The 27,397-nt window shown below is 33.1% G+C and overlaps 1 pseudogene; it reads right to left on the bottom strand.

Annotated features, from left to right (window-relative positions):
- Nucleotides 1-2,100: 2,100 nt before the first annotated feature.
- The window catches only part of LOC149545798 (2-isopropylmalate synthase A-like), a 167,040-nt pseudogene continuing 141,743 nt past the window's right edge, over nt 2,101-27,397 (bottom strand).

Below are 27,397 nucleotides of genomic sequence, written 5' to 3'. Positions count from 1 at the left end.
AATTCTTTTTAAAGGATTAATTACTATTATTGTAATTTGCATTAGTTAGGGTATATTGGAAAGTTCAAAATAATTAATTCTTTAACAAAATTAATTACCACTATAATTGGAAAATGAGTTTGGCAAGAAGAAGTTAGGGCAGTTGCTAAACTTCTTGGCAAAATTTATTTAATGGTAGAAAACTATTGTAAGAGGGTTCGGCTCGAGTTAGGGAAAATATCTACACATTTTTCAAGACAAGAGAGGGCATTTTGAGTTCCAAAAATTTGTAATAGAGAGAGGAAGGAAGATTTATTTTGTAGTATGGTTCTAATGAAGGGATGGAATAATACTATTTTTATTCTATTATGTTTCTAAAATAAAAAAGTTGTGCATTTGTTTGATCTTATGGTTTGTACACTTGTATTTCTAGTTTAAAAGATCTTATGGTCTTTTATTTCCTATTTTAGACACAGTCATGTTCATTACACCAGATTCGTGATGTATGTAGTCTTATGGTTGATGTACTCACATTTTCGCATAATGATCTTTGCAACCCCTCTTAACTCTTCTGTAATGTAATGTGGGAAGTTGAATAAGCAATTATGTAGTTATTTATTTCTCTTCCTTCATTATTCATAGATCTGGTAATTGCATTCATCTCATGTTGGTGTGTAGGTGTTAAAACTCATTTTGTGTCTTCAAGTTAAAGGCACAACTAGATATCACATTCATTGAATATCTTTCATGAGGGAGATGTACCTCTGAATTCAAAGGATAGTTATCAATCAATGATAACTAATCCAACTAGTAGTACATTTTGTCCTTCTTGTTGAGTGCATTGAGTCATGTTTTGTAATTTTTGTTGATGGGTGTTGGTAAACAAATTTTTTCTTCTTTTGATTCTCCTTTATTTTGTCAAATTGGTTATGAAGAACAATTGCACTCAACAATTGGGAAACTATTTCTAAGAATATCCAGTTTCCCTCTGTATAAAGGTACAACTCCCTATGTGAATAATATTCAATGAATTTTATTTTAGTTCCTAATTCCTACTGTAGGGTATGTTTTAACCAAAAAATAGTAGAGGAAAACCAAGCTAATTCTATATAGGACTAACTTAGGTAGATTTTAGATCCTAAACCTAGCCAACTTTGAGAACTCATACGTCAAGTATGACTTCCCGACATTGGTATTGCAAGAATGTTGTTAGTTATGCAAATGCAATGATATGAGATTGAAAATGAAGATTAAACATCCAAATCTTTGCAACAAGATCAGATGACAGTACTCTAATCTACCACCCAATCACCACTTGACTAAGAATGCAAGAAAGTGCTCAAAACTAGCCATAACAATACTCTAATTAAAGTAATAAAAAAAGTGATGCCCAAATACTCCAATTCATAACAAAACTTTCCTTGTTTTAAACACAACAAACACAATATTTTGATTATATTTGGTTGCAATCTATAGCCAAATCTGTTACAAAAGTAGTATACCAATCTCTGATGCATGAATGAAAATGAAAAAATTAAAAGTGCCCTCTCCTCTACTCTAGCTCTCTGACTCTATGCAAAAAAGGTAGAACCTCCTTTTTAGGAAAAGATTTGCAATAAATAATCTCCTTCAACCACTGTTTGGTTTACCTCCATGTGACTCTTCAGTTTCTAACTTTTTAGTTGAAACTACCCTGTGATTAAGATTCTTTAACCTGGGGTTCTTCCCCAAATGATGATTTCAAATCATATGGAAAGACCATGACTTTAGATTTTTGTAACTGTGGCCTTTCAGTTTCATAAAAATGAATCTGTCTATATTCCTTTTCTATTAAAAGAAAAACTCTTTAACTTCTACATGATGTTGCCTCTAAATTTTCTTTATTTGGGAAAATTAGGTCCATGCTAGAATTTATTCGTTTTCTTAGCTCTTCTATCTATGTCAACAATGATATTCATCCAAGAAAACCCTCTCTTTTATTATATAGCATACATTGAATGTCTAAATGTTAAGAATAGAAAAAGAGTTGATATCAAAAGTTTTCTCATATATGGTCTTCTATCAATACAAATACTTCAACTAGGTGGTTGAATTATATCAACTCCAAACAAGCAATCTTCATTAGTTTTTGTTCCTCAAAATGTAATATAGCAGATCCAAAAATAAAGACATGACTTCCAAGCTCATTTCTCCATTAAGTTGTCCAAGGACAGTCTCTAATTCATTTGCCCATGCTAATCTAATATCTTCTAGAGAGATAATTTCATAAGTACCTTTGAATTTAAGCATACCATCATGATGGATGCCACTTTCATGTGCAAAAGCATTTGCTCCAACAATAGCTTTATGGGGTTGTACAGACATTCCAGTAAACTCTAATACCATTTTGCTTGTCATAGTGATCTATTTTGTATTGATTCCAATGTAAAGGCTATCTAGCTATTCTCTACCACAACATCTTATGACCATCACCACCTCCTTCATTGAAGCATTTCCCAGTCTTTCCCCAATTCCATTAATAGTGACTTCAAACTGTCTGGCACCTGCATATGCACCTGCTAAGGTGTTAGCTGTTGCAAGACCAAGGTCATTCTGGTAATGTGTTGAAATGACAACATTCTCGATACCACAAGTATTGGCTTTGATGTCTCCAATCAATTTTTCAAATTCAGTTGGTGGAGTGTACCCCACAGTATCTGGAATATTTAAGGTAGTTGCCACTGCCTTGATCACTTCTTCTAGTGTTTGGTAAAGGAATTCATGATCAGACCTCTAGTGACAGTCATTTGTTTCTTCGTAATGGATGATGTAATGGATATTCCTCACCTTCTTGAAGTCATGGAATCTATCTTATTCATTCCCTACAATAGTCCAAATAACTAATTTGGTTTTGTAGGCATAAAAGTTCTTACAATATGTAATGAACAGTTTTAGATTTGTTTTCCTTTACTACTTCAATCTCATTTATAACAATAAGATTGTTTTCAATATCGGAAGTACATCCAATCAATCCCAATAAGAAATTGATCATCATTTGAACAAATCATCTTTCGATCTCACATGTGGCACACTATGTAACAATCTTGATGCTCTTTGTCAAAAACACATACAATAGGTGCGAAACTCGTGACAGTGGAGTAGCAAGTTTCTTGTTTTCCACTCGTTAGGCTCTGAATTCAACTCTTAAGGAAAATGATTAGGTTGGGTTAAGCTCCAAACTTCTAAGTAAATTTAGTAGAAAAGCTATTCCCATATCAAAGATATAATGAAAAACAGTCTATTTTCCATGGGTTGTAAAACTTCATGTTTGTGTGCATTTGAGAAAGACAAGAAACACCTTTAAAAATGAACATAATTTTCAATAATTATCGGAATTCTATAGTCTATGAACTCACTTAAGCTCAGTAAATGTACACACACATAATTTTATTGTTCTTTCTCTTCAAACCTTTTCTTTTATTTTGTCTGTGTGGACACTAAAATACAAATTCAAAGTTTGTAATCATACCAACCATTAGGAATATTAATCATATTGTGTTTTACATGGTAAACAATTGTGATATATTTGGAAGTATTGCATGGTGATCTACATTTTTACACCCCGTCAAGGAATACAATAGAAATTAACCTAAAGTTTCAGCAAGTTTTCCAAACTTTTTTTTTGATAGAGAATAAACAACAAGAGATAATATAATGGAAGTAATACCTCACATAAATACAACCATTATAAATAGATTACATCTCTTAAGGGTCTTATGAGGTTGAATCACATATATAACTAAATTTTATTATTACAAAATTTGATACACAATAAATCCACATCAAAGAATTATTACACATACGATTCCAATTGAATACTATATAATTACATAAGATGTCATTTGGCCAAATCAGAATGCATAATCATCCTCTATACAAGTCACCTATTATGAAATGCTCAAAGAATATACATCATATCATAAGATATCTGATAATCAAGTACAATACAACAGAATATAATCATCCAACTTAAATACCATCTCATAAAGAAAGGAACAACTACACAAGAACATCCAACAACATTAGCTAGCTATTGAATCTCAATGGTATAAGTAAAATGCACTACCACCTGACCTTGTGGAACTAAAATGACCCACTCTCATCATCTTGAGGAGATATTCTCATGTCTCATATAGATACCAATCAACAAGTCATAACCAACATCAAGGTCAAGGGAAACCTAATTGTAAACTATCTCAAAGGGTAACAAGACACAAGTAACATCTAATCCTAGAGGAAACAAAAACACCTAGCAAATCTACAATGCAAGTGGGCAAGTTTCATCACATGAGACAACTCTAAGGTTACTGTTGTGGTTTCACAATGCATGCCCCATTTCTTCCTAGAAATGTGGCACCCCATAGCAAAAAAAAAAAATCCCAAACCCCTAGTCTAAGCCCTAGGTCATTTTTGAAATTCCACTTAGGGTCTGGGTCAAGCTCTAGTCCTCTAACTAAGAAACCCAAATCCCAGAATTGAGAAATTTTAAGAAACACTGTGTTTAAGGTACTTAAGAGTGTACATGTGCACCTAACACACATACACACCTCCCCAAGGTACACAACTACACTAGATCTGCATGTGTACACTTAAACTCCCTTTGGAGATGTGCACCTACACATAATGTGCATTGTCCTAGGCCTATCAAAGTCCAAGACCACCCTCCCCCTTCCTCATTATCCTCCTCCTTACTTCCAAGCCCACACATCCACATCCAAAAAAGTGTTCCACACTCTGTCAACCTACACACACATACAAATAAGCATGAGTTAAACTCACATAAGGCTAAACTAAGGAAACGTATGTATGTGTAGACCTCCCCATGGTGTGCACATGTGGAACTTTTTAAAAAAAACAAGAAAACACATCGATAATGGTGCATAGATGCACACCTTGTCAAGGTGCACATCTGTGCACCATTGTTCTACCCTTAACACATAGATAGTATAAGGGTGTGCACATGTGCACCCCATCAAAGTGCACATGTGGGCACCCTTAGACCAATACAAGTAAAGCTAAGCTACGCATCCCCACAAGGAACTTGCTTTGCATGTGCGTAGTTGTACAGGTGCACACCCCACAAGGGTGCACAGGTGTGGAACTTTACTTGGAAAATAGTCTATAAAATTCCATTTAGTGCACCTCTTAAGGTGCACAAAGTGCAATGATTTGAATTCCAAGGCTTTGTGGAAGAATTTAAGCTAGTTTTAAGTTGTTTTCATGTTTTGGGTCTAATTTTTTAGCAATTAGAGTGTTTTGAGAGTTTGATTTTCATATTCCTAGACTAATGTTTTTCACTTGTGTGAAGATAAAATGGGTTCCTCATCATCCTCAATTGTAGAGGAGATTGCTCCAAAACCTGTAGTATTGAAGTTTCAAGGTACATCAAAGAAATCACATTCTCATGAAGGACATTTAGAGATCAGAGATATTGAGGTGGGACATATAGACTATAACACATTCCTAGTACTCTACAATAAGCCTAAAGAGAGGTCCCTGATGGTGTTGACACTTATTAGATCAGGCTTGGTCAATGTGGAATGACATCCTACATCGGTACAATCTTCTAACCTTGTCATGGCATTGGCAGAAAATTGTGTCTGAAGAAAGAGTTGTCAAAAGTATCACACAAGCGATAGTCCTAGACCTTTGACTTAGGAATATTGAGAAAGTATTCCATCTCCCAAGAGCTGATCAATGTGTGAAGATAACTTATCATTAAGAAAAAATATGGTATATGGAAAATTAGAAGAAGGCCATAAAAATCATACAATCATCATTTTTTATTGATAGAACACCAATGGGACGAAGAGCAAGAAAGGTAGACATGACTAGAGGGTATATGAAGGATGGCATCAAGTATGTCATTGCACTTTAAGTAGAGTCATGGGTCTACTAGTAGTTGGCATCTTATTATATGGATGGTCCATTTCATAGAAACCATCAGAATAGCCAAAATAACAATTGATTGGACCATGATCCTTAGTGAAAGCCTAGATGAATAGTTGGTAGGAGTTAAAGTTGATCCAAATTTTTACATGACATCATATTTGGTGTACTTAGTGGAAGCAAGAACAACTGACTACCCAGGATTGTATAAGAAGGGAATCATGCAAGATGCTAACGCCTAGCCCTATGTTGTATAGCCACAATTAATGAAGAAGAAGCTCTTAGATCAAAGCAAAGAATACTAGACAGTGAGTGATGATTTCATTTTTCAATCATTTGATTCATAGAAGGTGATTATTCTAAGAGGATGGTAGTAGAGGCACCAACAAGGACTGCAAAAATTGGTGCCTAGTACATCTAGTTCAAAATATTCACTTACCTAAGGGTAGCTGGTACGATGATGAATTCTAAGAAACTCCCATAGTGTCCATTAGATAGGCTCATCTTATTCACTAATACATTTTATGTCAATTTTTGACCTCTTATTTTGACCAAGCCCTAAATGGGCTTCTTGAATAGTTTTTTATTTTATTTTTTGCCCGAGTTGGTCAAAATTTTGACCAACTTAGGGTTTCCCAATTTGGTCAAAATTTTGACAAAATCGAGCCCATAAAATAAAATACAAAAGTGAGTTATTTTGTTATTTGGGCATGTTGGGTGTTTTTGGTAGTGGTCTGCAATAGTGCAAGAGCCATTTTTAGGTTAATTCCCTAGGCTTATCTAGGATGTATGCAAGATAATTGATGGCATTTATATAACATATTGGCTCATGTGTTTGGTTATAGTACTCAAGACTAGTGTGCATACTATATTCCCCATTATTAGTCATTCCACAAGCCAACATTTCCATCACAACCTTTGGCACTTTTGAAATCTTAAAATGAAGTCTCTCACACATTAACTGTGTGCCCAGCTTGGAAATCTACCTACACATACTTCCATGATGTCTCTCATATATAACATTCTAAAACATTTATTCTAAAAGTTTCTTGCATAGACTTTAATCCAAGTCATTGGATTACAATTGGTATTTCTCACTAACTTCAATCTCAACTCTTTCTTCCTCCTCTTTTATTTTCAATTAATTAAGAAATATGGGAATGTAGAGCTAAACATACAAGGCATTGATATAAAAATACATTCTTATTCTAATTTCATAATTTTTTTTGTCTTGAGTATTTATATAGTAATTCATACTAATTTAATTAGGTGTTATTAGAGAACTTATTGTTTAGGCAGTCTATGAGAAAGCACACTCTACTTAAATTTATTTGGGTGACACATTCAATATCATACAAATAGATAGATTCTATTAATTTAGTATAAATTTATTGAAATTAGATTAATAGGTGGGTATTGCAATTTAAATAACTTAATGTAATTTCAATTGGATCATCTAATAGATAGATCCTTCTAAAAAAGCTTGTTCAATGGCTCATCTCAAAGCATTATATCAAACAAGTTACATGCCAAATTTGGGCTATGCGTGTTATGAATAAATATAAATGGATATTTCAATAGCATTTTTAGATAATATAGCTTCATAACTAAGAGGATACAATTGTTTTTGGCATTTAGTTTCTTCAATATTTATAATGTACTATGTGGCACTGTATGATGTCTTTGATACAATGGATTAATTGTGTGTTGTCTTTGATGTTAACAAATGTCATATTAGTTGATAGTAAGGGCATGTTGAGCTTACTTGGTCAGTGAATGAATTTCTCCTTGTCTACTGAGCATTCATAAGTTTGATCAGCACAAAAGATAGTGTCTACTAAGTTCACTCAGGTGTTGAAGGAATTCATGCAGAAAAGAGTGTTAACTGAGCTCACTCAATTAATCAAGAAAATTTGAACAGAGTCAGTGTTAAATGAGTTCACTCAATTACCAAATGATTTTTGCAAGTTTCCAATATTAATCGAGGTTCTTTTGGTTAAAACAAGAAATTTCTTCAACATTAGTTTCTACCGAGTAGGGCCGGCTAATGAAGGATTTTCTTACTTTGGCATATGAAGCTTAAATGTTTTATCTATTAGTTCTAGCCAACTATGATGATGAATAATAGTTATTCTAGTTTGTATTTGAGCTGACTTAACAATCTGGAAGGTATAATTAAAAGGTCAATTTGTGTTTTCAAAGTGTGCAAGTTGTATTGAATGCATGGGAAAAGATGAAGAGCAAAAACAAACTTGAAGGATAAGCAGAATATCTTGTGGAGTAGAAAAGTGTTATTCAATCAAGAAGGATCAAGTATAATCTAGAATAGAGATCTATGATCAACAATTTAGTTTCTTCTAAATTTGGTTAATTCATTGTTACTCTCTAACCATTGTAGCAATTATCTATAATCTCCTAACAGAGTTGGTTTAATAGCCATTTGTAAATCATCTAGCAAGGTGGCAATTCCATTGAATTGTTTCAAGACCTCTTACAAGGCCAATCCTAATAGGGTGATTAAATCCTTTGATAGGTCACAACTAACAGTATGTTTTGTAACCTTTAATAGGGTTGGCTCCTAACAAAGCTTACTTCAAAAGTGTGAAAAATAGTAACTAGCTGCAATTGATGGTTTTTCCCAAATTGGATTTTCACAGTAAATCTTGGTGTCAAATGTGTTTATGTTGTTTTCTATTATGTGTTTGCAAAAAATTTAAAGTAATGATAATTACAAATAATAATCTAAAATTTTATGTGTTAATCATCTACCGAGCTAGTCTAGTTATTACTAAGTTACTACATTATGTGTTTACCAAGCTTTTTCAATATTCAACTATCTATTTACACTAACATCTAAGGGATCTATGATTTATTTTAGTAGTAATTGATTCATCCCCCACTCTTTGTTACTCCTCTTATGTTTCCATAAATTGGTATCAAATCTTTTGGTGCTTGTAGAGAAGGTTTTAAGCACCTAAGCTAAAGATTGGGATGTCTTACAAAAGAGAGATTCCAAAGCTGAACAAAGACAAATTTGCAGCATGGAAAGGACTTATGAGGCTTCATTTGGCTACCATCAGTGATTCAAGTTGCAAATATCTTGATGAAGAATACAAAGCTCCTATTGGAACATTATCAATTGAAGATATTGCTAAGAAAAATAACCATAACATCATGTTGATTGATATTGCATTTGCTCTAAATTATGCTAAATTTGATGAGGTCAAATACTATAAAGATGCTTTTAATATGTGGAACAAACTAAAGGAAATCTATGGAGGAGATGACAATGTAAGAAGAGCCAAAGAAAAAAGCCTTAGAGGACAATTTTATCAAATGAGGTGGAAAGAATCAAGGCCAATGTCAGTGCAATCAGAACATCTAGAGGAGAAATCAAAGAAGAAATTGTTGTAAGTAAAATACTCAAAACTTTTCTTCCCATCTATGCAATTAGAGAGTCTACTATTCAAGAAAAGAGATGTGATTCAAATAACAAATTAGGCTTGGATGCCCTAGTAGGAAAATTGAAAACTTTTGAACTACATAATTTTGACAACTATGTTCCTACTTCCAAGAATATTGAGTCTAAATTTGAAGCTAAACTCTCACTCAAAGAAAAGGGAAAGAAAATAAAAGATGATCAATTAGGAAGTTAGAATGAAACTGAGGAAAGTTTTGATAGTGATCTTGAAATTGTTGATGCCCTACTTGCAAAGAAATATTCCAAAAGCAGAGGAAAGAACAAAGGTAAAATTCCTTTAATCTCATTTTCTTGTGAAGAAATTGGTCATATTGTTGCTAGGTATCCAAACAAAGAAATAAAACAAGAAAAGAAAACCCACAAGTAAAAATGCAAGAAGAAATTCAAAAGTGACAAATCCTACAAAGACAAAGGTAAGAAAACTTGTTTTATGGCTAACAATTCTGATGACAGTGACGATGAAATAGTGTACATTACTGTAAAAGATGAATTTTGATGATGAAGGAGATAAGATGGCACTTGTATCTCATGTTAGTAAAAATGATTCATGAATCATAGATAGTGGATGTCCACACCATATGACTAGAGATTAAAAAAAATTTTGAAAAATTTGAACACTATGATGGAGGTAGTGTGAGGTTTGGAAATAATTAACCTTGTTGCATAAAAGGAAAAGGCCATATTGCATTTGTTGGAAAATGATGATGGGATAACTGAGAGGGGAGGGGTGAATCAGTTACCCCAAAAACATTTTCAATAGTCCCAAAGATGCCTTAAACTTAGTTGCTGCTGTTACTTGGTAAACACATAAATTGCTGCTTAAAACTGGATAGATGTTTAGTTAATTTATTAAGCATTTACTGAAATAAGAAACCATGCAAAAGAAAGCGATTATGAACACAGTAGACACCAAATTTACGTGGAAAACCAATATGGGAAAAACCACCAGCAACTAGTCACCAATTTTCACTCTTCTGAAGTGAGCCCTGTTAGGAGCCAACCTTGTTAAAGGTTACAAAACAAACTGTTAGGTGTGACCCTGTTAAAGGATTTAATCACCCTGTTAGGAGTGGCCTTGTAAGAGGTCTTTAGAACAATTCAACTGAATTGCCACCCTATTAAAGGATTTATGGAATGGCTGTTAAACCAACTCTGTTAGGAGATTTTGGAATCATTGTTACAATGGTTAGAAAGCAACAATGAATGATCTGAAAATACATGCAACTTATCTTGCTGAATACAGATCTTAGTTTAGCTCCTCAAGATCCTTACTGATTAAATATATCTTTGCAGCTCCAAGATTTCCTTCTGCTCAACTCTGCTTAGGCACACACAAGTCTCTTCATTGCATTTCCTTGCACTATTTGTATGCACACTTTTCCACATCTTGATCCTCTCTTTATATACTATACATGATACCAGGTCGGCCCAACCAATTTGACAAAACATATTCCAAAAGTCGGCTTGAACTAATAATCAAAACAAAATTCTTCTTTGGCCGACTAAAAAAAAACTGCTTCCTGTGTTAACCGGCAGAACTCGGTAAAAACTACAGTTACCGGGGAATTCGGTAAACCTGCCACTTCCTTTGGAAATCGATTGGAATCGGTAAAAGCTGTCTTTGATTACTGAGTGAGCTCGGTGAAAACTTAAGCTTTCCTTAGCTTACCGTGTGAACTCGATTAATACTAACCATTCGCTACAAAATCCTTTGTTACCCGAGTGATCTCGGTAAGAACTAAACTTTTCTTAGCTTACCGTGCGAACTCGGTTAATACTAACCATTCGCTACAAAATCCTTTGTTACCTGAGTGATCTCGGTAAGAACTAAACTTTTCTTAGGTTACCGAGCGAACTTGGTTATCATTAACTCACCGTGTGACATACAGGAACGCTCGGTATACACTGCAAAAGGCTTTACTAACCGACTGAGCTCGGTAGACTCTGTAAACTATTTTCCTGATATGGCATTTGTGTAACATCAAAGACAATACACAATTACTTAATTGTATCCAACAATCTCCCTCTTTGGCATTGATGGCAACACAACATGTCATAGCAGAAATGAAATTTGAAAGCAAGTCTATAGCAACACAACACAATTAACAATTCTCCCTCTAAGATAGAGAACTCTCCCTCTTACAGTAATCTCCCTCTATGAAGAAATTACATAATCAAATTTCAGAAAAGATATGACAGTAAAACTCTCCCTCTTTGACAACACATGCCAAAGACAATCCAATTTCAATGAATTTCATTGTACCTTTAGTACTGATTCATATGCAATATTTCCTTGATTTGTTGCATCAACTGATGATTGTTCAATTTGTAGGAGCTGATGCATCACTAAAACTTATTTTTAGTGAACTTCAGATAGGGGAATAATCCCTAACTTACCTCTGAGATACAAAAATGCATCCTTAGGTAAAGGCTTTGTGAATATGTCAGTAATTTGTTCCTTTGTATGGACATATTCCAATCTGATTTCCTTGTCCTGCACCAATTCTCTGACAAAGTGATACTTGATTGCAATGTGCTTAGTCTTAGAATGCATTACTAGATTTTTAGATATGTTGATTGCACTTGTATTATCACAAAACATGATGACTGGTTCCTTGATTTCCATCTTCATGCCTTGTAGCAATTGTTTGAACCAAACAATATTAGAACAGTTTACTGCTGCAGCAACATACTCTGCCTCTGTTGTTGATTGAGCTATACAATTTTTCTTTTTGCATGTCCAAGAAACCAACCTCTTTCCAAGAAAGAATGCACCTCCACTTGTGCTTTTTCTGTCGTCAAGGTTTCCTGCCCAATCAGCATCAGTAAACACTTTTAAGTCTAGGTTTCCTCCAAATTTATACCATAATCCATAATCTTCAGTTCCTTTCAGATATCTCATTATCCTCTTGATTGCCATCATGTGATTTTCTCTTGGTTTGGCTGAAAATCTTACCACAATTCCAACTGCAAGAGCAATATCTGGCCTAGTATGAACTACATATTGCAACTTTCCAATCATAGATCTGTACAATGTCTGATCTATTTCCTTTGAATCATCTTCTTTGGTAAGTTTTAGTCCAGTACACATGGGAGTTCCAACTGGTTTACAGTCTTCCATACCAAACTTTTTCAATATCTCTTTGACATATTTTGCTTGAGTAATGTAGATGTCATTCTTGTTCTGCTGAATTTGAAGTCCAACAAAGAATTTGATTTCACTGAACATTGACATTTCAAATTCCTTGCTCATTTATTCTGATAATTCTTTACAAAGATCATCATTCCCTGTGAAAACAGTATCATCTACAAATATTTCTACCAGGACAATTTTATTTTTTGGTCCTTCCTTCATATACAAACTACTGTTGTCATTATTTCTTAGAAATCCAATTTGAATAAGATAGCTATGCAATCTTTCATACCATGCTCTAGGGGCTTGTTTCAGACCATACAGTGCCTTGTGCAATTTGCAAACCATGTTCCTTTTATCTGGATCTATAAAACCTTTAGGTTGTTCAATGTAGACCTCTTCATCCAGTATACCATTTAGAAATGCTGACTTGACATCCATCTGATAAACTTTAAATCCTTTGTAAGCAGCATATGCTAATAAGGTTCTAACACCTTCCAATCTAGCAACGGGAGCAAAAGTTTCTCCATAATCTATTCCTTCCTCTTGAGAATATCTTTTGCACACTAATCTAGCTTTGTTTCTTGATACTTTACCATTTTCATCCAACTTATTTTTGAAAACCCACTTTGTACCGATTACATTTTTGTCTTTAGGCCTAGGTACAAGAGTTCATGTTTTGTTTTTCTCTATCTGCTCTATTTCTTCATTCATTGCTTCAATCCAATTATCATTTTCTAATGCATCTTTGACAGTTCTAGGTTCAAAATCAGCAAGTAAACAAGTACCTTTCAACTTACTTCTCGTGATGGTTCCTTCAGATTTATTTCCAAAGATCTGATCTGCTGAATGATGTCTCCTGACATATTTGGCTAGAATAGGTTCTTTTCCTTTTGGATGAATCTTGTCATTATCTTCTTGCATTTCTCCTTCATGCTCGGTTTGGTCTGGCTCGGTATCAACTGGCTCGGTATGCACACGCTCGGTTACCTCTGGCTCGGTAATCTCTAACTCGGTATTTTCTGACTTGGTAGATGTTGGCTCGGTAGATGTTGGCTCGGTAGATGTTTCTTGTAACTCGATTAGTGATGACTCGGTAGAAGAAGTTTTCTGATTCTCAGATGCAGTTGATATTATATCCGGATCACTGAAGATGAATCTTTTGTAATCTTCTGGTTCTTTTCTGTTTTCTTCTTCAGTCTTTTCTGCAAACTCATCAACTTTCACATGTATACTTTCTATGACTTTGTGAGTAGATAAGTTCAAGCATCTATATGCTTTACTCTTGCATGAGTATCCAAGAAATATACCTTCATCACCTTTTACATCAAATTTACCTTTTCTAGATTCTTTCAAGATATAACATTTGCTTCCAAATACTTTCAGATAACTTACATTAGGTTTATAGCCATACCGTATTTCATAGGGAGTTTTGAATGAGTCCTTTTTTAACTGTACTTGGTTTAAGGTATGAACTGCTGTACTGATAGCCTCCTTCCAGTATTTGATAGCAACATTCTTTTCTATCATCAAGGTTCTTGCACAATCCATGATGGATCTGTTCCTTCTTTCAGCTATGCCATTTTGTTCAGGAGTACCTGGTGCTGAAACCTGTCTTTTGATTCCTCTTTTAATACAAAAGTTATTGAATTCATGTGAAATAAATTCACCACCTCTGTCTGACCTTAGGCATGTGAAACTAGAAAGAGATTTTAATGCTCAAGATCAGATAGAGGTGGTGAATTCATCTCCAATGAATTCAACAATTTATGCATTGAAAGAGGAATCAAAAGACAAGTATTAGCCCCTAGTACTCCTAAACATAATGGAATAACTAAAAGAAGAAACAGATCCATCATGGATTGTGCAAGGAAACTAATGATTTAAGATAATGTCACTATCAAATACTGGAAGGAAGCTATTAGCACTGTAGTTTAGTTGAAGGACGCAAATAAAACTCCCTATGAACTATGGTATGGCTACAAACCCAATGTAGATTACTTGAAAGTATTTGGCAGCAAATGTTATATCCTAAAAGAATCTAGGAAAGGAAAATTTGATGTAAATGGTGATGAAGGTATATTTCTAAGATATTCTTGTAGAAGTAAAGCATATAAATGTTTGAACTTATCCAGTCACAAGATCATAGAAAGTGCACATGTGAGAATTGATGAGTTTGCAAAAAAGAGTGAAGAAGAAAGCAAGAAGGAGCTAGAAGATTATAGAAGATTTTCCTACTATGAGCCTAATACATTTCTAAACATATTTGACAAAAGGAGACTTCTTCTCTTGAGGTCTCCAAATCTCCAATAGTTATTGAGTTTTGGGATGTGCATATCGAGTCTGAAGGACCCAAGCCAAAGATAGAAGGACTTGAGCCTAAAGTTGAGATTCAAAATGATGACAGTGTAGTTCGTTCAAGAGTCAAAGAACTTTTATTGGCCAAATATGGTAGAAGGCATCATACACCTAATTAGATCATTGGAAACAAATTAGATGCAACAATGACAAGAGGAAAATTAAAAGGTTCATGCTTGCTTGCTGAATTTTAACCTAGAAGTGTTAAATAAGAGAAGATCTTTGTATGTAATCAAAGAGGTAGAAGCTTTTTGATAGAAGGAATATTATTCTCAAATTTTATTCTACTATAACATGTTGTGTTGACATCAATGCTAAAGAGGAATATTATTGGATACAATTGATTAATTGTGTGTTCTCTTTGATATTACAAAAATGTCATATTAGTTGATAGCCAGTGCATGCCAAGTTTACTTGGTCAGTGAAGGTAGTTCTCCTTGTCTACCAAGTGTTCCTAAGTTTGCTTAGCATAGAAGATAGTGTCTACCAAGTTCACTCAAGCGTCAAAGGAATTCATGCAGAAAAGAGTACTTAGTTACCAAAGCATTTTCTTAAGTTCATAGTGTTAACCAAGACTATATTGGTTAACACAAAAAATTTCTTCAACATTAGTTTCTATCGAGTAGGGTTAGCTAATGAAGGATTTTCTTATTTTGGCATATGAAGCTTAAACATTTTATCTTTTGGTTCTAGCCAGCTATTATGATGAATACTACTTATTCTAATTTGTATTTGAGCTGAATTAACAATCTAGAAGGTATAAGTGAAAGGTCAAGTTGTGTTTTCAAAGTGCACAAGTTGTATTAAATGCATGGCAAAAGATGAAGAGCAAAAACAAACTTGAAGGATAATTAGAATATCCTTGTGGAGCATAAAAGTGTTATTCAATCAAGAAGGATCAAGTATAAGCAATTTAGTTGCATCTAAATTAGGTCAATTCATTGTTACTCTCTAAGAATTGCAACAGTGATCTAAAATCTCCTAACAAAGTTGGTTTAACAACCATTTGTAAATCCTCTAGCAACATGGCAATTCCATTGAATTGTTTCAAGACCTCTTACAATGCCACTCCTAACAGCGTGATTAAATCCTTTCATAGGGTCACACCTAAAAGTGTGTTTTGTAACCTCTAATAGGGTTGGTTCCTAATAGGGCTCACTTTAGAAGAGTGAAAAATAGTAACTAGTTGCAATTGGTGGTTTTTTCCAAATTGGGTTTCTATGTTAAATCTTGGTGTCAAATATGTTTATGCTATATTCTTTTATGTTTTTACAACTAAGTAAAAGTAATGATAATCACAAATAACAATCTAAAAGTTTATGTGTTAATCACCTACCAAGCTAATCCAGTTATTACTGAGTTGCTACATTCTATGTTTACCAAGCTTCTACAATATTCAATTATCTATTTACACTGACATCTAAGGGATCTAGAATTTATTTTAGTAGTAATTGATTCACCCCCCTCTCAAATACTCCTATTATATTTCCAACATGATGTGCCCATGAATATATATAAGTGCAGAGGATTGTCACTTGCCATTGACAGGGAAGCAAAGTTATTTTTACATCAGCCTCCTCACAAGAAATATTTACATCAGCATTGGTTGTTTGACCTTCTTCGTCTAGGGAAGACATGACCTCATTGATCTTCTCCTTTCTTTTTCACCACAAAACTAGATATAGACCAACAAATATCAATATTACTCCCATCATACTATTACAAAAAAATATATATATATTGTTAAAAGAAGGCTAACTTTTCTTCAATTCTGGATTCTTTCATAAACTTTTGACATATAGCCATTGGACAATCTTAAACACTAGACAATCCATCTTGGTTTTCTTACACAATCACTAATCACTCTTTACCCAAGCCTACTTAGGATATGCATTAAATAATAATTTTTATTGAGACACCTATGTTTTTTTACCTTAATTAAGCACATGTGGTATTGGAGAATTCCATTCTAGGCACGATGATAGTTGTTATCCAATTACACTTTATGTATGAGATTCACTTTTAGTCATAAGATGACTATAATGTCAATTTTCTTTACATTTCAAAGTGTGTCCTATGGAATGAAAATGTTGTAATGCCAATAGTGGCTAGCTAGATTCATGAATCACCTTTGTCATAAAACTTTCAAATACTTTAATATGTCCATTTCATGCATGCTTCACCAAGTGACTGTCCAAAGTTCTAATCTTTATAATGTCATTTTTATTGCACACTATGTGATGGCATCTCCTCAGGACATTATGACAAATAACTTGAATCCTTTTGAGTATGCTTCCACTCATTTTTTAAAATGTTTTTACATGGGTGTTTAAGCAAGGTGCTAATAATGAGCGTAAATCTTTGTAGTATCAACCTTCATTATGATTTAATGGATTTCTCCATTTTGTTTGTAACTTCATCCATCCTAGATAAGTAGCTCTTCCAAAAAATCAATTAGATAGGAATACCTCTTTTGTGAAGGGTTAACATTTACAAAGGTTGAAGACTATATACATCAAACCTCTTCTTGGAGGAAAGTCTTAATTAGATCACAGAGTTATAGATATAAATTGCATTCAGAATAAAGTATCAATTTGTGTTTAAAGAATAATTGGTGTGTGAAATGATTAAGTCCATTACTTAATCTCTTATATGACTTATTGAGTTATTTATTTGATTAACTTGGCAATCCACTAAGGAGTTATAACTCATAATTGATCATCATGTGTAATACAATAATCTTATTAGAAAAGGGCAAGGAAACACAATAGGGATGTAGGAATATGGGTCCTATCCATTAGGTAAGCACTGATTGAGTTGGTTGTGTGTATGCCCCCATTGATTTGGTTGCTTGTGGGCTAAAGGGTCAAATTGAATTAGTTGCTTGTTCAATGCTATTGGGCTTAATTGTTGAGGATAGTCTCCCAACATCCTATCGTGTTCTCCCCTCAAGCTTCTAATATGTTTGAATCTCTTGTATGCATGTTTACAAAGAGAAATATTCATTATATATTCAATTATTGATTATTCTCCTAAATTCAATAACTACTATGTAATTGAGTGAAAGAATACTCTTGCAAATAAGTTGTGCCTCTAGGTTTGTTATCCTTTAAAGAAAAATTAGTTATATCTCAAAAGAGGACATTACATGCTCCAAAAAAATTCCATACACCATAAGCAATGTAGTAAAAAATTCATGGACATTTTCCTTGTAGCAGTTTTAGCCTCTTCATTATGCCTTACTTTTTTACATAACCACAACATGACATTGAATGTGATAGTAATGAGTGTGACAAGCCCCATTATTGACCTAGGTGCTTTTGGGTAACTTGGGAGTTTTATGTTGTAAGTAGTGAGCCAAGGTTATACAAATTGCATTTCTTGTTTTAGTATTTATCTCAAAGTTCATTTGCAAAAAAATATTCTAAATTTGGCCTCATAACTTGATGTCATCATGTATGATAAAATTATCTGATGCTCAATGCATTACTTAGGTAAAATTATACCATGTGATTATGTTTGGTTTCATAGTAGTTTTATTTCGACATGTGAAATTTAAATAGATTGTAATTGTATGTATATTCCAAACCTATGCCAATATTATGAGACATCTTGTGTTTAGACCTCTCAACAAATGTTACAATCACCATGCTTGAAAGGAAAATTTAAATGATTGAATTTAGGATGCAAGTAGTACACCAATTTTAAAATTATAAAATTCATCTCGGGAATCAAGAAATTTCAGAATTTCTTGATCAGAATGCATGCATCTTTGTTCTTGATGGTGCAAGGAAACAAGTATAATCAAGCTTGATGTAGAAAAAAGAACCTCTTTGAGGCATTAGATCTTTCTAGCCCAGGATCCCATTGGAATGATTTTAGATTTTCAATCAGTTTGTATATAGTTTAGACCATTTTCATCAATATCAGCTCTTGACTCAAGTAATTTTGAGGAAAAAGTGTCATTAAAGGAAGAAAAGAAGAAGGATATTGAAAGAGTGAAGAGTTTACCTAAGGATACAAACATTGATCTAATCATTTCATTGAGGGAGTAGAAATAGAATGTTGAATTTTGGAGACTCGAATAAAAAATGTGAATGAAGGATGATATTCTATGGTTGATACAAAATACAATAGGGAAAATACATCTGATTACTAGTTTGCAATTCTTAGAAGTTGAAAACACATGTTGTCTCTTTATTTAAAATATCACATCAAAACCTACATTTTTTTTTATTGGCCATTCCACATGTTTTGCACGTAAAATTGCTACTATACCGTCCTACTAGAGTACCTTTGGAGATTCCTTAAATGTAAGTCATAGCCATCCTAAGATCAGCTTGCTTGACTAGAAACTACATTTAATCTTTGGGAACTGAAAGTTATAGTGATACTCATTAGTATTTTAGTTTTGTTTTTTCACTCACAAAAATTGTATAGTCTTTGTAAAGTCCAAGCTAATGATTGTATTTTAGTTTTCTAAGAATCAAATAGTATGACCTTAAACAAGAAATGCATACATGAATTTTGGACTCAAGATTAAAAAGCTTGTGAAGATGCTCACAAAAAATCAGAACGTTTTATAAATGAATATAAAATTTCTTTGTTGACCATGAATTTTTATCTATGTAGTGATTGAGGTAGTTCACATTTATTTTGATAAAAATTATAAGATTTATTTCTTTGATAAGTGGCAGATATTTTCAATAGAATTAAAAAAAGAAATTACTATCAAGAGTGAAGTGTTGTTTCCAAGTTAAACTCATTGACTCATGTTTCATGAGTAGTTTTTCATAAGAACCCATCTCTCATGAGAATTAAAGGTACACTTAGCACTCATTGTATCTAAGTGGTGCACACAAAGGTTAAGCATTGGACCTTCCTAGGAGAATAACCATTATAGTATTACTCCAACTCAAGTGCATTTAATTGGCCACTTAGCTTGCTATGTGTTGTGCCTTGTATTTAATTCATTATAGAGCCCCTTTTAGCTCATCAATTGATAAGTAGCAAATATTTTCCACATCAAGTCAGATTATGATATTGCAAGTCAAATTATGTTAAATCTTGATAGCAATATCATAATATGACTTGATATGGAAGATATCTCCTTTTTGTCAATCGATGAGCTAAAGGGACTTTATATTCAATTTTTCATAAGGCACAACATTTGCTGAAGGTTTTGCAAATGGGGTAACAAGCTAAGTGGGGTTAACCTTAGAGGAAGCTCCATGGTAATGCGTTCTTGAGGTGAAGTATTACTAAGATAGGTGACATTTTGGAAAGGTCCAATTCTTCACCTCTATGAGAATCACCAAGATACAATGAGTGCTAAGTGTATCATTCAGCTTGATGAGAGATGGATTCCTTTAAATTTCATTCATGAAACATGGGTCAATGAGTTTGACTTGAAAACTAAATAGTTTAATCCTAATAGCAATATCATTCTTTATTGGCTTGCACTACTCATGTTATTGGAACCTCCATTGAAGTATATGTTAAATCCTAATAGTAGTATCATTATTTATTGGATTGTATTGTTTAGGTTATTGGAACCTCCATTGAAATATATTTGATTGGTTTGCATTTTAACTGTCCAAGTGATAATGTCGACATGGTTGGTCCAGACTTGAAGTATCACTCCTTATGTTGCTTTGTTTATTCTATTTATTTTCTTGGCATTAGTCACTTTGAATTTATATGTATGCTTTGTCGACATAAAATTTGTTTCTAATATTACTATTTGCCTTTTAAGTGACCAATTTCCTATACTCAATAATCTTAGAACCTTAATTCATTCAAATGTTTTGAAATTGGCATACTATTGTGGTGGATTATCATATAAAGAGTAGAAAATCAAAGCATGATGTGTTGTCTTTATTCGAATCACATGTTTTTTAAACACACATCACTTTATAAAAACATCTATTTTTCAAGGAATATAAGGTAAATCACTCTTGTAGGAACTGCAACAAGGAAAGAACCCTTTATGGTAATTAGACCTAATTTCAAATTTTGAGCATGTCTTGATAATATATCAAATTTTGAAACATGTAGTGGATTACAAGGAGTTGGGGGAAGATCAACAAAATTAAAATGCTTTTGTCAATAAGGATATCAATATGGATAATTTATATTTGGAACCAACTACATTATCTTTTGTATGATTAGAAATCTAGTCTGTTTGTTGTTATAAATTTGTGTTTCTCTTGAATAATAGTGGGAAAACAAAGGAAGACTTATAATAATTGTCCATTGCAATTTCTTCCTGAAAACATAGAAAAGGCTAACAATGTAGGCATGACCACTATAAATAATAATTAAGGATGTGATGGAGGTCTCCATGGAAGTAATTCCCCTAATAAAATGTTTTAAGAACTAAGCTTTAGATATGGATAAGAAGGTAGCTAAAATAAAACTAAAGGGATTTATAATTTTATAGAACATAGGTCATGATCTATAATTTTATAGATCATAGGTCCTTAGTGACTCACTAAGAGCTCTATCCTTGCTACTGAGAACATACTTATTTCTAAACTTTCAAATGAGCCATAAAATTTCAACAAAGCAAGACCAAAAGAGATTTCATTAAATTGAGAGTTTAAATGAGAGCCAATTTCTAAGAAATTATCAAAACTAAAGCATTAATACTACAAAACTGCCTATGGCATTCTTACGGCCCTTTTTCTAGGATTGGTAAAATAGGCTTAGGACATGTCCCCAAATTACATGGAATGTACTTTGAGGAAGAGGATCATTAGAGAGAATTTTGTGCAATGGAGAAACCTACATTTGGAGGATGTTGCATGGTAGAGTAGGTAGATTTGATTATATTCAAACTTACAATTGCTCAAGGACAAGCAATTCTTAGGAGAGAATTGCAAATCCCTTTTCTTAGGGCTAATTTGTGCAGAGACTATTAGTATATATTTGGAGTTCTTATAGGCTAATTGGTATTTTTAAGGGGACTTAGATCTTATAGGGCACACCTCCAACCTTTCTTGGTTTCCATTGTTGGTATTAAGCTTGATTGGCCATTTAGATTGCAATGATGATTTTAAAAGTGTTTTTGACGTTTGGGCTATTCGATAAACTTTGTGAAGAACATGTTAATTTTTAGTAAGTTTATGAGTTGGGACTTGTCATCATCCTTTGACTTTAGTTACATCATGGTGATTAATTTTAGATTTTGAAGCCTTGATGTTGCTTTTTGAAACTCAAATGGAGTATTTAAATTATGCTTAGATTTTCATCTAAGTTGCCAATTTGGGTTCTAGTTTTGGTACATGGGTTCAATAAATTTTTCCCCTTTGGTATACATTTGAGTTCATTCATACATACACATATTGCAAATATATATAGACATGTTCAATCATTTAAGTTAAAAATGTAAATTAAATAGTACAAATTAATAGTTTGGTCTTTAAGAATTAAAAAATCTATCAAAAAAAAAAGTTCTCCCCTTAAACCCATAGTTGGAAATAAAATTATAAATAAATTACATCTTCAACTCTAGCCTAATCTAGCCTCACAAATCTAAACCAATTACAGCTTCAACTATAGTGAGTTTCCAAAATCCTACTCAACAGCACGAACTCTTACAAATGTGAGCCCCTACTTGTAATCTTTTGATCAATTTAATGTGAGCACCAATCCATCAAAACATATAATAGAAACTTTACAATTTTTGGACAAGTATGAACAAACTAGGACTTTCATAGAACAACTCAACTATAGATGACACCAAATTTTTCTTTCAAAACCATATGTGTAGATATAAATATTTAAGTACAACATGTCCAATTTTTTTGTAGATATACACATTAGTTACATCAAATTTTTCTTTCAAAACCATATGTGCAAATATAAACATTAAGTACAACATGTCCAATAATTTTATAGATATACATATTAGTTACACCAAATTTTTCTTTCAAAACCATATATACAGATATAAACAATAAGTACAACATGTCCAATATTTTTGAAAATATATTTTCCTATGAAGAAATACCATGCCTGACAATATGAACCTAGAACACAATAAAAAGACAATGGGTACATTGTGGTCTCAGTTCCAAAGAAAATCTGATAAATGTAATTGTCCTTGCAAAATGTGTAAGGGCTTAAAGAATCAAAGAATTCTAATCAAAATAGCTTAGAGTCATTTTAGGCAACATGGTGACATTGAAAGGGGTCATAATTTTTGTCCATTGTTGAATATGGATTTCCTATTAGAGGAACATGGAGATGTGAATATCCATGCTGAGGTTAACACTCCCATGGAAGAAGATGATAGTGTACTAAAGGACATGATTGAAGAAGATGATAGGGTAAAAGTGCAAAGTTGTGTCACCTTTCAAGCTAACTTATCAGAATGATTGAATTTGAGTATTTTTATCTAAAAATAAATTTTGTTAAAATATATAATCTAGATAAATTTATTCTATCTAAATTATATATGGTCTCACACTTTTCTAATTGAAAATGACTACTAAATGCATGTTTTATACTAGTTTGTATCCATTTACTTAAGAAATAAAATTATTTTTAGAAAAGTGGTATTTTAAAAACTCTTACTATTTTTTATGGTATTCTTTTTAATAACATATAAACACCATTTTATGGAGCTTAGAGTCTAGAATATTCTCATATAGAGTTTATAGTGTTGTATTTAGATATAATATATTGTAATTAAAAAACTCTACAAGCACATATTTTAACACTCGAAAAAGATGTCAGTTTTGAGAAAGAAAAAAATATTAAATATTATCAAAAAAATCTAAAAATTATATCACATTCTAGAGGAGAGAGTCGTCTTCTATAATGCATAATTTTTCTCTTGGTCAGAATAGATTTGTTTCAAAAAATGTGGTGGGAGATGAAAACTATCGATTTCAAGTGAGTTGAAACTTGAATTATTATAAAAAAGAAAATATAGATCTAAAACTAATTTTTATTTTTGATTGTTCTAGCTATATATGTTATCTATAACATAGATTCAGATCAAAAGTAAATAAATTTATTTCCTTGTAGTTTTGTGGTGGGAACTAGACCCCCAATTCTTAGCATTTATAAGTAGCTAAAAAATTCTAAATAAAAATTAGGAAAATATATCATTCTTATTCCAAATAATTATTAAAATTTAAAATCACGATAAACTTCATCCATGTGTACACATTTCATTAGTTTACTTCATTTTCAAGTTCAAAATTATAATACCAATTTTATGTCATTGAAGGTGAATAGTTATACTTTTGCTGGCCTTTTCCTTCACAAAAGGGTGACAGAGGTCCATGCTTTCACCTGATATTGGCAGAGGTGATGAAGATGCTCACAATGATAGTACTAGCACATTTGATAATGATGATGAATATAGTCTTGATATACCTTTACTTGAGAAGGTACACAAGCCCCTATATAAAAGCTCCCAAACAACTCTTCTCTCTGCTATAGTTTTGTTAGTGAACTTGAAGGCTATGAATGGTTTATCCAATGTAGCAATGTCACATATGCTATGATATATTGTTGGAATATTCAAATAGGAATAATGCTTCTGAGAGGGGGGGCGGGGGGGGTGTGAATCAAAAGTACTGTACCTTTTCCATTAAAACCTTTTAACTAAAAATAGATTGCATGCATATAAACATATCAAACAATTATAAGAAACACATACGCATCACCACATAACACTTGAGATTTTGGTAACCCAGAAACCCTCCAGAAATAAGAAGGTAAAACTGGGGTGGGGATGATACCCACAAAATCATTGCAGCAATAATGTTTGACCACTTCTGATGGTTTGCCATGTTAAAGGCCTGCCTTGTTAAAGGCTTTACACTGTATCAATAATGACCTAGTTAAAGGATTTACAAAAAGTTTACATGAAGTGTTACCCTGTTAAAGGATTTAATCACCTATTTAAAGGATCTAAAAAATAGCTATTAAGCTAACCTATCACCATAGGGTTTCTTTTCTAATACAATTGCTAGAGAGTATTAGGTATAATAAACCTGATCACTTACAATCCTTCAATTGCTGAATACAAGCACTTGATCTTCTTTCTCTGATCTTGATACTCTGAGATCTGATACTCTTCACTCTGAAATAGTTTCCCTTACACTTTCATCCATCCACTCATATAATGAGATTTAGTCTTCTTTATAATGACATTTGAAGACTTAGGGTTAGATATGGATCTACGATCCAGATTGAGTCTCTATTTCCTACTCATTCCTTGCACATTTATTATTGGTTGCATGCCTTCTACATTTTTCTTATTGGCTGCATGTAGATTACATAGGAAATATAAAAGATTTGATCTTATCACTTTACTCCTTCGAGATTCATCATATGTCGGCCATGAAAATGGTTTACATCTGCATTTCTAAAGTTACAAACTCATATGTACATTTTGTGTTACTCAACACTTACTAATTCCTAATGCCTGGCACATGTAACATACTGGCTTACTCGGCTCCTAGTGCATGTTTGTATTGCTCAACATCATTTGTGACTCGACACTTGTATAATTCTCGGCACCTAAAGTCACTCGGCACTTGATGTTCACTCGGCACGTGATCTTTACTCAGCACTTGAAGGCTACTCGACACCTTAAGATCACTCGACACCTGTTGAATTTTTTAACTCGGCTCATGTTTTGGCTTGGCATATGCAGAAAGAGGTTAAGTGTGTTGGTACTCAAGTGTCAAAAACCATTCTGAGACTAACAATCTCCCCCTTTGACATGAGTGAAAAAAACACTTAACAGACCTTATGAGTACATTCACTAATCTGCTCGATATGTATAGAGTTTAAAGAAAACTTGATCAAAATTTTGTAACTTACAATATATACCTCAAAATTATTGTAACTCCCCCTGAGTTGATTTAAACATTATCTACATGAAAATTTTATGCTCATGCTCCCCTTTTATCTTGTCTCCCCCTGTTAACTTGTCTCTGTGTCTCCCCATTCATCTTGTCTCCCCCTTTTTGACACTTATGTCAAAGAGTTTTAAGGGTTAAGACCATACTTCACCAAAAATGTGCTATTTACCTCCATAATCATCCTGAGAGCTACATCCCAATTATGCAAAGCAATTTTCAATGATTTATACTGGATGGCAGTCTCTGTAGCAAGGTGAATAAGTCCATCTAAAGTAGAAAGATTAGGATCTTTCTTTAGAACAGTTTTTGCATAGACTTGTTCTTTATGGAGTACTTCCAAATGTGGGGTAATGGAGGATTGGAGCTGTATCAGTTTTTCCTTCATGGTGGCCTCTTCTGCTGATAACATAGCTATTTCTTTCTGAGTGTGAAGCGTTTGAGCAAAATGCTTCTCACATTGAGTTGGATCTTTTGGTAGTTGCATGCTTGAAATATTCAAATTTCTCTCTAGGCTAATTATCTTTTGGCTTGTCTCTCGTGTGAATTATGAAAAGTCACACAACTTTTTTGTACAATGAGAATATATTCTCAAGTACCTTTTTCACTTTGTCAAGCATTTTTGCCAATTCAACCTGTAAAAGTGCAATTTCACTAGATATTTTCTCATTTACTTTCCCTTGAAATTTCCTTTCAGATCATTGCATAAGTTTGGCATTTGTTTCTTGGTCTTCATTGGTCACTTGGTCAACAATATTTGATAATTGCTCCATTATATGCTTGGACTCATCTGGTGACTGCAAACTAAAGACATCCATAAAGATGTCTTTAATCTCATGCATTATTTGCTTTTGTTTATACTCCTTCCTAAGTATTTCTGGCCTCTTTCTTCTATGCAATACTTCCTATAACTCATTGATTTGATCAATGTTTATTTTTTTTGAGTCATAACTTGGTATGACTATTTCCTCATCTAATTCAAGGTCTCCATAGTGAAGTACCCTTGCAACTTTGGTAGAACTTGATCTTGGTGCAGATATTTGTAGTGGCTATTGTGAAGGAGTTCTAGAGGTAGGCAAATTTATAAATGTTTGTATTTCCTCCTACTCTTTAGGGGTTTCCCTTTTTTTCTCCTCCTATTGTCTACTAACTTGATCAATTATAGTAATTTTTGGAAGTGCACCTTGCGTTTGTGCTGTAGGATCAGATGTAATAGCCTGTCATGTTTGTTCTATTGCTTTTTCTCCTGCTGCACTCAGCTTTAGTACTATGGTGTCAACTATGCCTGATGAAACAACTGTTGGCATTTGAAGTTGACCACTAGTAGTTTTAGAGATGTTGGAAGGTGGTTCTTGTGGATTCACCTTATCTCTAACTATGTTTTCTACTAGTTTTTGTAATTCATCCACACTAACCAATACTGGATCTGTCCATAATTTTGTTTGTTGTGTGGATTGGTCAAGGATTCTTTTGAGATCCTTTGTAGTTAAAGGATTGTTGTTTTGAGCAAAAGTGTTAGGAACATCATGTATAGTTATAGTTTCTGTAGGTTTGATTGGCACATGAGGAGGGCTTGAGGGTGGAAATTGTGTGTTTTGCACACTCTGGTCTTATTTCTGCTCTTGCTCAGCT

This window comes from Cupressus sempervirens, chromosome 7 (genome assembly GCF_028749045.1).
Source record: "Cupressus sempervirens isolate cs-2001-9-10 chromosome 7, ASM2874904v1, whole genome shotgun sequence".
Taxonomy (NCBI): Eukaryota; Viridiplantae; Streptophyta; class Pinopsida; order Cupressales; family Cupressaceae; genus Cupressus; species Cupressus sempervirens.
This window is presented reverse-complemented; position numbering and strand designations above follow the sequence as displayed.